The sequence below is a fragment of the Vespa mandarinia genome, chromosome 2, assembly GCF_050613455.1.
Source record: "Vespa mandarinia isolate Hongniang chromosome 2, ASM5061345v1, whole genome shotgun sequence".
Taxonomy (NCBI): domain Eukaryota; kingdom Metazoa; phylum Arthropoda; class Insecta; order Hymenoptera; family Vespidae; genus Vespa; species Vespa mandarinia.
Genome location: NC_140811.1, coordinates 9,238,720 through 9,253,740, shown reverse-complemented (window position 1 = coordinate 9,253,740; position 15,021 = coordinate 9,238,720). Strand labels below are relative to the sequence as shown.

Sequence of the window (15,021 nt, the reverse complement as noted above, 5' to 3'; positions counted from 1 at the left end):
GTTTAATTTTATCGTCATAAAATTAATTGTTATTTTATTATAACTATTTATTTAAGTGTAAGTTATACAATTAATATAATTGTATAACTTACATTGTAGGTATAAGAATAGAAGAAAAAGCCATATATTTAGGATATCATCTTTGAAAAATAAAGGATTATAAAACCGTTTGAAAAAGAGGATTAAAATAGCTATGATAACCATGAAATAAACGTGGGAAATAGAACTAAAAAGGTTAAAAAATCATATAGAAAGAAGAATGATGATTTTTGAAATCTTAATAAAAAGTATCATGCTGTACGTAGCGGAAACATGGGGATGGAAGATTTTAGAAAGATTAGAAAAATTAAACACGAAGTACGTAAAATGAGTTTTCGGATTAAACTTTAATATACCTACATAGTAATAGAAGAAATAAAAATGAACAAGATAAGAATAGAACCGGACAGGAGAGCTGTAAGGTGTAAAGAATAATCAAAACTAAAAAACATAAACGAGACAATTCTAGAATATTGGAAAGAAATAGATACGAAAAGTAAGGAGAAAAGGTCAAAATAAGGAAAAAGAGTATCACTTAATATACTAAATAAGATTAGATTTTGGGGAAGATTTTAAAATAGATTTTAGGAAGAACCAGAGGAAAAGATTTGTAGAATGCGCGAATAAGGAGAGGAAACAATCAAATACTTAATAAAGGAATATATTTAAAAAGATGAGAAGAAACAAAGAACTAACCATGGATGGTCATGCAGGAATACGAACAAGGAAAGAGATGGATGAAAAAAATAGTAGAAAAAAAAGAAATTAAGGAGCAGGAGAAAACATAAATAAAATTTTCGAGCATGATAAATATTATAATTATTTTTTCTTTAAAGTATTATAATTATAGATGTACAAATCATGTAAGTACAACCAACTCTTTTTTAAGGGCAAAAGGGAAGAAAATAAAATTATCTATCTACTACACGTCAAATTGTTGTTAACCGTCAACTTTGTTATTTATGAGATCGCAAATAACGATTATAGCCATCATTCATTCGATTATTAAAAAGCAATATCGATTTCAACAAACGATTTCTTATAAAACCAATTATTTCATATAAAAACAAATTATTTCTTACAAAATCAATAGATCTAGTATTAATCTACTGTTATAAATACTGTTCTTTCATCTAACTTTCTGTACCAACATTATAAATGAACATTATAAAAGAAGTGTATCTCTAAGGAAGATTTAGAAGTGTGCATTGACGTGTTAAGTAATATATGAGTATAATATAATATATATATAATATATATATATATATATATTATAATATATCCCTTTAAAATATTATAAAGGAATATATATAATATATCTCTTCAAAAATTACCATCGATTTTAATGAAGAATCGTTCAGAAACGAAAGTTCGTTGTAAGATTCTCAATTAGTGGCAACGAACGGTTCGCAGATAAATTTTTTTAAGATTGGTACGACTTGACTCACACTAACCTCCGACCCGTGCTTCTTTCGTCTCTACTCGTGGCTAATTCATACTTTGAAAGATTGGTCTGAAAATTCTGAAAGGACCCAACATCGTTTTCCTCTCTCCTTCTCCTTAATACTGATCTAAAACTGTCTCGAAAGTCTTCTTAATACCACTGATCTAGGACCGTCTCGAAAGTCTTAGTCAGTAAAGATACCATGAAAAGAAAAATAATGTGTGCTTCATTAAAAAAGAAAAAAAGAGAGCCACTATATCTTCAATAATTTAAATCATTCTTTAGTATTTTCTCTTTTTCTTGTTTTTTTTTTTCGATATTTGATAATATTAGATGGACGAACACAGTAAATTTTTCTTTTTGTTAATTAAATTTACAACAAAATTTTGTTCTTGATCGAAATGACATTATATAATATTAATCCTTTATAGGAACGAGAGATTTTTCAACCATTATTCTCGGTGATTCGAATATATTTTTTGTATTAATACTGCAAATGACCGCATTATTCGTCGTTCTTTGCGAGGAATGGTTTTTCTATCCCTGCTGTTATCATTATCAGTATTATAATACAATATTAAATATATAAGATTATAAAATAATAAATAGTATTAATAAAATATTAAATAGACGATACTGCTTTTATTAATTGGATTCGAAGAGAAAATCTCATTCGTTGTTAAAATGCTATTAAATACTATTAACAGAGTATTATACAGATAATCCTTTCTCTCTCTCTCTCTCTCTCTCTCTCTCTCTCTCTCTCTCTCTCTCTCTCTCTCTCTCTCTCTCTCTCTTTCTCTTTCAATTAACTCCAAAAATAAAATTTTGCTCCCTGTTTTATTATTACTTTAATTATTAATATTATTAATAGACTATTAAAAAGATGATCAACATAAAATATCCTTCTCTTGTTTATTTTAAATTAAATTCGAAGAAAACTTTTATCCTTTTAGAGGATAAAGATATTATTAAATATTATTAATAAAGTACAAAAAGGGTTTAGGTTCGACGTTAAGTCTAGTTGGGCCTAAAATATATTCTATTAGATTAAAAGGTATCATTCACGGATATCGAGGAGGATGTCGTCGTACTCAAGAGCCAACTTCGAGCCCGCCTCAATACTTTATCGAGGAGACGCGAAGTACTCTTCACGAAGGAAATTGACGATTTCGGAAGGTCGAGGACCAATGACGTACGTCGATGATAGACGACGACACGACTACGACGTAATTTCTCTCTCCTCTCTCTCTCTCTCTCTCTCTTTCTCTCTCTCTCTCTCTCTCTTTCTCTCTCTCTCTCTCTCTCTCACCCTCCCTCCTTCTCTTTTTCATGATATCCCGACAACCCTTTGTTTGACCATTCATCTATATTTCTACTTATTTGTCTAAAAAAGGAAAGAAATATAATGAACGTATATAAACATTACTTTTTTATTCAATTCAGTAAAAATAAAAAAAAAATAATATTCGATCAGTAAAAACAAAAAGTATTAAAATCATTTCTGGAACTTATCATTTTAAATTATTATCAATCTCATACAATACGTGAGAAATAAACAGTAAAAATTGTAAAGCGAATGATAAAAATATTTAATCTTGAAAGTTTGAAAAATACCGAATGTGCACACCTTTTCGTCGCCTCCGCATAAAGCACCACTGCAGCATCAAACATCACACACTCTGGACTGTGATCGGTCGAGAGGTCAGTGACTCTCTGTGATACAACGAGTGCCTCCTCTTCGTCGTCGTCGTCCTCGTCTTCTTAATCGTGTAACTCTTTTCGTCCGCAGCATTCGCTTCGTCGTCTTCGTTCTTCGAGAATTACTGAGATTCAATGAATTTCACTTATCCTCTTATTCCATTTTTCAAGATGTAACAACAATAACTACAATGTGCTCTTCTCTTATGACGTTTAATGCTCTTCTTTTCATTGATTCTCACGATTAATTATCAATTTCGATATTGTTTGAAATTTAACAATGGTATTTAACGCAAATCGAAAGGAAACCTTTTCATTGAAAAGATACACTACTAACCGACCACTGTTTTTCTGTTTTTTTTTCTTTACGATCTCGTTTCATAGTTCCTTTTTATATATTATCCAAGCACCGTAAATTTATTGTTCATGTCAATATTTCATGGATTAATATAAAGATCTGTATTACAAAATAATTGACATAATTCTATTATGTCTCTCATGCTATTCATATCTGAAAGAAAGAAACGTTGTAAAAAAGCTAACAAATATCCTTGTGATATCTGTAATAACATATCGAAGTTTCATATTACCGAGCATATGTTCAACTGATTAAAGAACGAGAAACTTACAAGACCTATTCTCCCCGCTAAAAAGAAAAAAGAATATTTTTCTCTTTTAAAAAGAAAAGAGAATTAAAAGATCCTAGCGAAAAAAAAATAAAATAAAAAGAAAATGAAACTATTTCTACATGTAAAAAAAACGAATGGATGAGATAAATTTGAAGAAGAATACAGGACGAATTGACGGGTGTAAATAGAAGGAGGGGAAATCTCGAAGAATTTCGAAACAAATTCGTTCAGTAAGGTCGTTTACGTGACGATAGTGTATCCGGGCAAAGTATTGAATGACCTCAGCAGGAGCTACGCGCTGGCATAACGGGTCGTCGGGTCACGCGGATACCCGGGTCGATGCATGCCGCTCGGTCAAGGCACTTCGTTGCATAGATCATTCTTTTAGTTTTTTCCTTCTTTCCTCTTTTCCCTCTTCGATTTTTCGTTTTCGAATTACGTCATTCACTTATTTTTATATATATTTTTTATTTTTGATCGTTTATTTCACTTCGCTGAATTTAGTTAAAAAAAGACTCGAACTTGCTTTTGTTTGCGCAGAGAGAGAGAAAAAGAAAGAGAGAGAGAGAGAGAGAGAGAGAGAGAGAGAGAGAAAGAGAGAGAGAGAGAGGGAGGGAGGGAGGGAGAGAGAGAGAGAAGCGAAGGAATCAGTTGGCCTAATTTAGCTGCGCGTTGGGATCGTTGTCCAGATTGACACCTACGCAAGCACGTACCCGTACCTTCCTTTCGTTTTTTCTACACTTATACACACACGTCAATTTTTTGTCTTTCTTTATTTCATTTTATTTTCTATCTATTTAACTATCTCTGTTTTGAACTTTTCATTTATGCATTCCTTCCTTCTTCTTAAGGATAAAAATAATAAGCTTTCTTTGAATGACACGTTTTCAATTATATAAGTATATAAATAAAATACTTAAAAAATGTTTCCTGAAACTTTGTTGTGCTCAATAATGAATCCAAAAAAAAAAAGAAAAATAGAAACGAACTTGCAGATGTTTTTCTTCCGTTATCCCAGTTTTTGATTTGACAATTTAAAAGAAAAAAGAGAGAGAGAGAGAAAGAGTAAGCGATAGAGAAAGAAAGAAGGTTAATCTTAGTGTCCTCCTCTTTTTCACTTCGTTTTTTTTCATTTACTAACACCTATGACGAACATTCCAATTTCCAGTCATTCTTCTTTCTTCAAACGTATAATTGAAGGAAAAATTTCAAATATAAAAAATGATGTATATAAACCGATCGACACGATTATTGTTTAGAAATCCAAGCGAGAGGTTATGCACAACGCGTTGAGGTCGAGCAGTGACTGACTCCCTCTTTTCTCTCCACAGGCGTCACGACACCGACGCGGACGCCACCTTTGTGCTTCCTATCCTCCAACCACCCTTCACCTAACCTCATCCCACTTTAAAAGCAAGTCTTCTACTAACACACCTGACAGTGACTTTACGTTCCTTGCAGCTGTGACGACAATTGTGACTTTACATCAATCGAATGGAGTTCACAATTGAGTATCACCAAATTAACTTTCACCATTTATTAATTAATTAGGTTTTTCTAATTACGGAGCTTAGTATTAATGAAATCATAATTGTTATAAAAATCTTCACTAAAAGTTATTTTTGTTTATTTATTTTTATCGTACAATTTAAATAAATTAGTATATATTAAATAAATTAAACAAATTAAAGAAATTTTTTCTTTTTTTTTTTAAGTACTTGTTAAAATCGATAAGTACAGTAGAAATAGGTTGATAGTTCTAACGCAGAGAGAGTTAATTATTTCCAAAACTAAAAATAAATTAATCAAAGATTGATACGATTTCTATAATTAATGATTTGCGTCGCTCTTTTTCTCTTGACAAACTAGAATCATTAATTTATATATTATAGTTAGATTGAATAAATATTCTTCACTTGATTAAACTTTCTTTCCTCGTTTCTAAATCGCTTGAGAAGAGATATAATAAGACGAATTGCCTTCACTGAAGATCTTTCTAAATTATGACAAAAAAAGATAAGAGAAAAAGAGAGAGAAAGATCAGAGACAAACAAACAACAGACAAAGAAATATACTCACAGAGCATGTAAATGTACGCAAAAGAGAAATAAGAAGAGAAACAGAAAGAAAAGCAGAAAAAGACAAAGAGATCTTGTCAAAGAGAATAGGCGAATTCAGAGATCAAAGAATAAAAGAAGAGTTGTTTGGTATTATTAAACTCGCAATTAAAAAAACCGCACAATTAAGATACAAAAAAAGCCAGGTCGAAGTGTCTATACTTTGATTCCTTGATGCTGCTGCTTTTACGCAATGGTCGATTTTCGAATGTCTGGTTTCGAATATTTCGTTCGAATTCGTGTAGAATTTGTTTAAACGAAAAGAAATTAGAAAAAGTGATATAATTTATCAGTTTTTTATTTTTGATCATTAATGTTGATTGACACTATCGATTCTAAGATTGCGTTTTTATCAATTAAAAATTCGTTTTATAAAAATCAATACTTGCAATTATTTGTATACTTTTTTAGTGTAGTTTTATTAAATTCTGCGAAAGAACACGATTTATTCAAAACAAATAATTCCATATTTTCATGTAAGATTCATAACATAACTGACACACTTGTCTACATTGTATCTATCCATATTAATTATGGACTGATATATATTGCCTTATTATCATAGCTATATTTTTTCTCGACAATATCTTTATTTGAAAGTTCCTTGCAACTTTAAAACTATAATAAATAAAACTAAAATGACTTGTTGATAAAAATCAGTAAAATGAGAACATTGGAAGTTTATTCTTAAACATTAAAAAACGATGTCTATAATCGGTAAACATTCTTAATATACTTATTATAGTTGTATAAACTATTTACATTAATCATTTTAGAGCTGATAATTTTTAAAATTAAAGAAAACTGATCCCACTTTTTAGATACTTATACGTTATTCATTCTAAATCAATAATAATTAAAGAAATACAAAAAAATTATAATGGATAACATTAGGAACATACAACAAGAAATTACATACATATTTTCCAACAAAAAATTAACATATACTTGGGTATCAGTATCTCTGAAGAGATTGAAAAAATAAAAAGGAATACTAAAAAATAGAAGATATTAGAACGTAATCCTACACAAAATACGAAGAGAAATAATTTCTCCACGAAAACTTGGAAAAATACTGGAGAATTCATTCGATGCGCGCCAAGAGGAGCACGAACACATATTACATATCGAGCAAATACACCTTTGAGAAAGGAACTATGTAGGTATATAGACATAACGCTATATTATGCTGGCTATGCACGGATATCGATTTCCGATTTGCCGGTTATGCCATGGAGAGTGCAAACCACTAAACTTATCGCCGATACTTCCTACATATTCAAAACACGCAGACGCAAACACACACACACATACATACATATATACAAACACACACAGAGAGAAAGAGAGAGAGAGAAAGAAAGTCGCGAGTATGTCGAAAGGGGAATGTTCTGTTCGATCCAGACATGATTAGCAAAAAAAAAACGAAAAAAAAAAGATAGGTTTCTTCTGCAGTTACCGGGAGAGTCCGTTTGGTGGTTCGTCGACACGAACTTTGATATTTTTTATAATTTTTAAAAAATAGAAAGAAGATACAATCAAAGAAAATATGAGTTTTCCGAAATTTTGTTCAAAAAATCTTTAACTCTATAAGAAAATTCGAGATCGACATCTATGAAACACCTATGAAAACAAAAGAAATCGATATCTCTCTCTCTCTCTCTCTCTCTCTCTCTCTCTCTCTCTCTCTCTGTCTTCTTCATTAATATCTTTATCGAGAAAAAGACAAAAATATAAAAAGAAAAAAAAATCGTGTCTTCCAAGTCGTATTTGCTCTCAAAGTAAATGCAAAGACACTGAGTAAGTCGGTCTCGAATTTCCCTTTAATTACGATCATTCCAATTTAAATATATCATGAAAATAGAAGAAGGTAAACGTAATGAGATATAAATAGAGAGAGAGAAAGAAAGAAAGAGAAAGAGAGAAAAAAATGAGAGGATTGAGAGTGGGAATTATTCTTATGTTCAAAATTAAAGCTAAAAGCAAAAATAAAGAAGAAAAAAAAATGATCCATCCCTGTAACCGATGATATATAGTGGTGGTTTTTTAATTATATTTATAAATGTAATGCTGGTTCGCCGGAAGGTAGCGTAGAACATGGCTCACGGAACCAATGACTGTGCTCCAAAGCGCCTACTCGACCTGACCTAGCGGCGCACATTTCTTGCCGATCGATCTGTCCTCTCTTTTTTCTCTTTTTCTCTTTTAGTGCAGAAAAATCAGAAAGTCCAAGTCAGACTACACACAAAAGAGAGAAAGAGAAAGAGAGAAATAAAGTGTATTATGCCTAACTGAAGGGACAAATCACAGTATATAAATAAAAATAGGATTTAAAAAAATATAATAAAAAGAGGAAACATATGAGAAAGATACAAAATTAAAACTCTTTCTTTACACCTGATTTTCTGAATTTAATAAAAAAAGTAAAGTCACCATGATAATATAAAAAAAAGGATGGTTTCTTATTATTATTCTCTTACCTCTTTTCAACTTACAAGGAAGAGAAAATTCTTATATCTAAATATTCATATATTCTATAGTTAAATTGATGATAAATCTCTGGGAATCCTTGGATTTCTTTACCCGCAGAAAAGAAATATATAATTTTTTGTGATTCTTTTTAAAGGAAATTTCGTTTTATTTTAACTTGTTAACGTACTATCAACATTAAATCCAAAAAGCTAATATAAAAAAAAAAAAAAATAGAAAAAAGAGTAAGTAAAAGTAAAAAAGGATAAAAAAACAAATTTCTCAGTATTGAAAAATGACGATAAAATTGTGGAAAAGTACAAAGGAAAATATAAAGCACAAATAAAATAAATAGTTGATAATAATATATCAACTATTATTAATACAACTATTAGTAGTAATATATAGAATACAGTAATATACAAAAACAGTTATATTATCATTATATTATTAGAAAAACAGAAGCATATGGTAAATATAAAAAATTAAAACATAAATAATATAAAAATATAAATATTTGCATACAAACACAAATAAATAAATTTAATATAGCATAGAACATAAATAAATAAACAAACAAGCAAACAAACAAATAAATAAATAAATAAGTAGATAGTTATACATAGATATAGATGCTAATCAAAATCGGAATCAGTTTGTTTATTGAAACATGTAAAAAGATAGGAAAAAAAATTTATCTGATAAGCAAAAGGGAGAGAGAAAGAGAGGGGAGGGGAAGAAAGAGAAAACAGATGTAAAAAAGGAGATAACAGTTTCCATCAAATGAGTATAAGACGTATAACTCTTTCGAAAGAGTTTGTGAGAAGGATTAAGAGAAAGAGCATGGCTTCGAGTATGGCAATTGGAGAGGGAAGGGGAAGAGTTAGGTACAGCGAAGTGGCTTAACAGCTAGAAAAGTTCATCGACCTCGAATCACCGCGCGCAACCCTCGGAAAAAGCGCAAAGCCTACTACGAAATCCTTTTCTTTCCATTTAAACCATAAACTTGCCTTTGATCATACTTTCTTATTTCAACGTAGTCGTGCGATCTTTCTCGGACCTTTTCATTTTTTTACAGCTATATCACATATTTTATACAATTAAAAAATTCTTTAGTTATAATTAGAGGAGCTTAATTCTACATCTTTTACCGTCCAATTGAAAGATAATGACAAACATAATGATAATGACAAAGATAATGACAACATAACAAAAATTATTAGTTGTAATACTTAGAACGCTCTAATTCTTTCTAATTTTTTCCTCTAAATATTTAACATAATGAATAATATGATATAATAAGAGTAACATTTTCTTATTTCTCTCACTATTATTCCGTATTCGTAGCACAAGCCAACTATTTTCACTAGAGACTATCCTTACGACTATATGCGAAATATCAAAGAAAAATATGAATAAACGTTCTTCATGAGGCACCGGCTGAGTTTCTATGGTAAGAAACAATAATAGCGCACATACGAGCTTATTTATTTTATTTTATTTTATTTTATTTCTTTTCTTTTAAAAAATATTTATAAGCAAAATAGTTCATCTAACGATAAATATTTCTAGGGAACTTTTCCAAAAATTTCTGATTTAAGGAGACAAGAAAGAAAAGAAATCACAATAATTCAAAAAGAAAAAAGTGTATCTAACTAATTAACTCGCCGATTAAACAGTTTGAAATCTAATCTGAGAAATCTCTCCTATGCTTTCTTAAGATATTACATCATCAATAAGGAAACTAATTTTGGGACTTCACTAGTAATATAAATCGAGTTAAGCGTGATGGAACTAGCGCTTGTCATAAAATCAATCAATTACTTTCAAGCGAATGTATGATATATCAATAAATTAAAAAATAAAAATGAAAAAGAGAGAAGCATGAAAGAAAAAAAAGAAAAGCGAGTAATGAAAGTAAGAGAACAAAAAAAGAAATATTGAAAGACGTCAAAAAAAGGGAAAAAAAAAAAAAACAAAAAAAATATCCCTTGGCATAAAAACAAGTTATTCTTTTTATCTTTCTTTCTTTCTTCCTTTCGCTAACTAGTACTAGAACATCGTTTGAAAATGCAGTAAGTTATATTCATATACTTTCCTCATGTTGAGGGGGAAGGTAGTAAAGGGATTAAAAGGGTAGCCCAACAGGGGGGAGGAAACCAGGTCGGTATATTGTAAAATATGAAAAAACCCAACTATATGCACTTATTCGTGGCACTCGAGCTCTTTAGGATGAATGAGTTATTACTTGCTCTCTCTCTCTTTTTGTCTTTACCTTCCGCCATTTGACACGACCACCGATAAGAAGTCAAAACTCTACTCTTTTAAAAAGAGAAGATGGTGTATAATGTGTACAGCAATTTGTAAATTGTAAATTACAGAATATCGTAACATCAAAATATTCCTTTTTCTCCACCCTTTTCTATTATTATCATTACCATCGTCATTGCATTTCAGATTTTAGCAACAAAGTCGAATGAGTATAAAACAATATGGATTCCATTAAATGGATTTGTCTTAGAGAAATATTTCCATTTATCCTTCCTCTCTCTCTTTCTCTTTCTTGCTCTCTCTCTCTCTCTCTCTCTCTCTCTCTCTCTCTCTCTCTCTCTCTCTCTCTCTCTCTATTAAGAAGTAATCGGCTTCAATTTAAATATTTAGAAAGAGAAAGAGAAAGAGAAAGAGAAGGAGAGAGAGAGAGAGAGAGAGAGAGAGAGAGAGAGAGAAAATACAAACTGAATCGTATGCTTCGATTACTCTTAGTTATTTTGAAACTTCAGAAATACAAACATTATGATCAAAAATAATAAATTAGAAAGTAAAGTGTAATGAAGATTTCGAAAAAGCTTTTATATGTAACTACTAGTCGCATTATACCACTCATACTTTATGCAAACATCGCTTCTCTATTTTCATAAACGTCTTGTAGAACGAAATTAACAGTGGACATTACGGTTAAACGTAAATACGTATATACAGATGCGTATAATTAAATGTATGGCATTCGACACGCAAAGTTATACAAAACTAAATATATATAGACATATATATGTGTAAGATACAAATATGAGAAAGAAAGGGAAAAAATTTAAGAAACACTTTTATATTTTTATTCTCAGAAGAAAAGAAAGAATAAACAAAAAAAAAAAAAAATAGATAAAATCCGGGGAAACTTTGAAACTTTGCGATTCATCGAAAAAATAGCCGAAAAACTTCAAGAGCAAAATTTTCTCTTTCACGACTTTTTTCTTGATATTTTGATGGAAATATAAAAAGTGTACTGACAATGTCAGTACAACAGAAAAAAATCTGATTCCTCTGAAAACAAAAAATTAAATCAAAATTGTAAAATTAGATTTCTTTAAAGAAACCACCTTCGATTATTTGATTACCCTATATATGTACGTATATCTATGTGTATACACACACACACACGATGTATACATTTTTTTTGGATATAGTATTACTATGTATATATACATATGTATATTATTATACGATATACATACACATATAATTATACATATAATTAATAAAATATACGATATATATATATATATATATATAAAACATAATTTTGTAAATTACACAAATAACTAATTTTTTTTAACTATACCCACTGTAGAATTTTGCGAAAATATGTACCTATTTATTGTTTATAAAAAATTAGTTAATAAATTACGAAGTCTTATTTCAAATTGATCAATGTACGAATACTTTCCACATTCATTGTATATATCTGTATATAAAATACAAAAAATATAAAAAATACATGTATATATATAAATACATACGGTTATAAATTTGCAATAGTTGTTAGTGGCTGCATTACCTTAAACAGGAAAATTCATATCATGCCGAAGCGAAAATGTATCACTAATTATATACGAGAGGAAGAAGAGCAGCTGGAGGATAGCTACTTTAGCGGAAGACGTTTATAAGAGAGAATTAAATTTCTGTAGGCGTCAAGTGATTCCTTCGTCGTTTGCATGGCAATCCGATTTTCTCTCCATTTTCTCTTTCCTTCCTATATTTCTCTCTCTCTTTCTCTCTCTCTCTCTCTCTCTCTCTCTCTCTCTCTCTCTCTCATTTTTACCAAAAGAATTGTCTACCGATACATTCACTTCTTTTTCTATCTAATAATCAAACAAATTTTTTTTACTTTTCTATTCACGAAAGAAAACAAAAAAGACAATTAAAAATCTATTTTGTTATACCCATCAATCTCATTATGAAAACAATTCAAAGATTTGTTGACTTTTGTTGAGTTTTATCATTGTGACCATCATTTTAATGAAATGGCTTGAAATGGATTTTCCAAAGATTTTAGGGAATAATTTTCTTCTAATCGATAATACTACCATGGATAGTCCACACCATGTTAGTTAAGGTAAAGTTTTACGACAATCCTCTATCAACCCTCCGTAGATATCGACCGCTCTGCACTCTGTCGACGTTTTCAGGATCCTCTGCATACTTTAGCCGTGAGTACAGGTTGTGTTAAAAAGCAATCTTCCATATTTGCAAACGAATTGACTCGAAGTTTATTCGTTATAATCGTCGTTATGTGTTCGATTTTTAATAAAAATGATTTATTAACATTAAAATATTTCTTAGATTTTCAATTCGATTATTTGTGATGTTTAAATATATTTCTATGAACTATAATCATCTATATATATATATATATATATATATATATATATATATATATATATAATTTATTAACGTTGAAATGTTTTTGAAAATTTCAATTCAATTAATTAAATTAATTATAAGGTCTTATTAATTCTCTATACAAATATTTTTCGTGTATATAAAACATTACATGATGCCAAAATTATAGTATTATTTATACAAGTATAATTATACTATAAGTTATACTAAATATAAGTATAATTTATACTTCAAAAAAAATAAGAAAAACTTTAGATACAGAGTAACAATTAATTTTATGAAAATGAAATAAAACTATATATATATATATATATATATATATATAATAAAAGATATATAAAAAGAAACTATATGTATGTGTAACTTCTGAAATTGAATTTCAGAACTGAACACTGAACACTGAAATTGCATGATGTTATAAGAAATTAAGTGTGATTCTAAATTACTTAATTACTATAATAAGGATGTTCTTGTACCATTTATTGAAAAAATGTAATTCGTTCTTAAGTTGTTTCTAAGAATCTTATAATTATTAATAATGTTTATATTATGAGATATTATTATTCCTATTATCTATTGTACACACACACAAACATACTTAGGAGAAGGGGATCTTGTTTGAAAGTTACGGAGATTAGAATTAGCAATGCATTGATAAACTTCCCAGAAGTTTATTTTCGAGCTGTCTGCACTGACTGTAGAAATAAACAAAAGGCGGCAAGGTCCCTGACATTTTATAAGAATATACACGCACTAAGATATAAAAAAAAAGAAAACGAGAAGATTAAAAATTATAATACAAAAATACATGAAACTTCATATTTCTTTTAAAAAATAATCTCGCTTTTTCCACGAACTTTCGAATAATTATCAGTTTTTATAATGAAATGAAACAAAAAAGAATATATAATGTGTATATATAAAACAAATAGAGACAGAGAAAGAAAAACTACTAACTGGGACAACATATAAGAGAAAAAAAGGTCGAATGGCATAAAATTAATTAGACGTGTACTTACATTGCGTATCTTATGAAAGTATCTTATCAAACTTTCGTATAAAAAAAAGATCGTTAAACCGTCTCTTTTCATGTTTAACACATTATATTGATCATACATATGTGTATGTGTGTATATATATATATACAAAAATACAAATATATAACAATATACAAACATACGTACATACGTAGAGGTAACGTAGATAAGCGTGTTAGTGTATGCAGGAGGTATCGATCGCGTCTCTGCCGCTCATGGTTCTTGTAACCACGAGGGGAGGACAGACACAAAGTCTATATATACATATATACATATGGTTTATACATACATATGGTATATATGCATGTGTATATGTATGTATGTATGTATGTATAAACAACAGCAACTGGCTGCTCTGTGTCGACAGCGGTGTTTTACTCTCTGTTGCATCTCTCTACACAACGAACTATTCCCCCGGCTCCTTTCTCCATCACTAACTCTCTCTTGCCTTTCCCCTTCTCCTTTACTCCCCTTTCTGTCTGTTGTCCTTATCATATGAGTGTAAATTCATCCGAGCTTCAGCAGCAAGTGAAATGTATGAATCGTCTCCTTCGTCTTTATTCTTATTGCTTTTCTTTTTTTATCTTCTTTTTTATATATTGTTGTATGGAGAGCTCGAACCAAAATCATTTTAATATTTACGTTAATATTAATATTGAATAAAGATTTTCGTATTTAAATTGTCCGTTACGTTCGAATGAGAATGTTTAAAAAAAAATAAGCGCATTTGGATCCTAGGAAAGGAGAAAGTACCTTTAAAGGATCCAATATAAGATAAGAATCATAATGTTACTTGATTAATTAACAGAATTATTGGGTTATTATTTTCTTGAAGTTTCATTTAAAATATCAATTAAAGGGCAGAGATACGAGTGCACAGTAGCGTAGAATTGTATTAATAATAAAGA

At 29.5% G+C, this 15,021-nt stretch overlaps 1 protein-coding gene and 1 long non-coding RNA gene across 14 annotated transcripts in view; both read right to left on the bottom strand.

Annotated features, from left to right (window-relative positions):
- The window catches only part of LOC118450313 (uncharacterized), a 51,248-nt gene extending 46,120 nt beyond the window's left edge, over positions 1-5,128 (bottom strand). The window contains exon 1 of the long non-coding RNA XR_014983865.1: positions 4,968-5,128. This is a non-coding gene — a long non-coding RNA (uncharacterized LOC118450313). The remainder of the gene's footprint in view (positions 1-4,967) is intronic.
- LOC118450308 (uncharacterized) overlaps positions 1-15,021 on the bottom strand; it is a 147,627-nt gene that overhangs the window by 74,258 nt on the left and 58,348 nt on the right. The window lies entirely within an intron of this gene.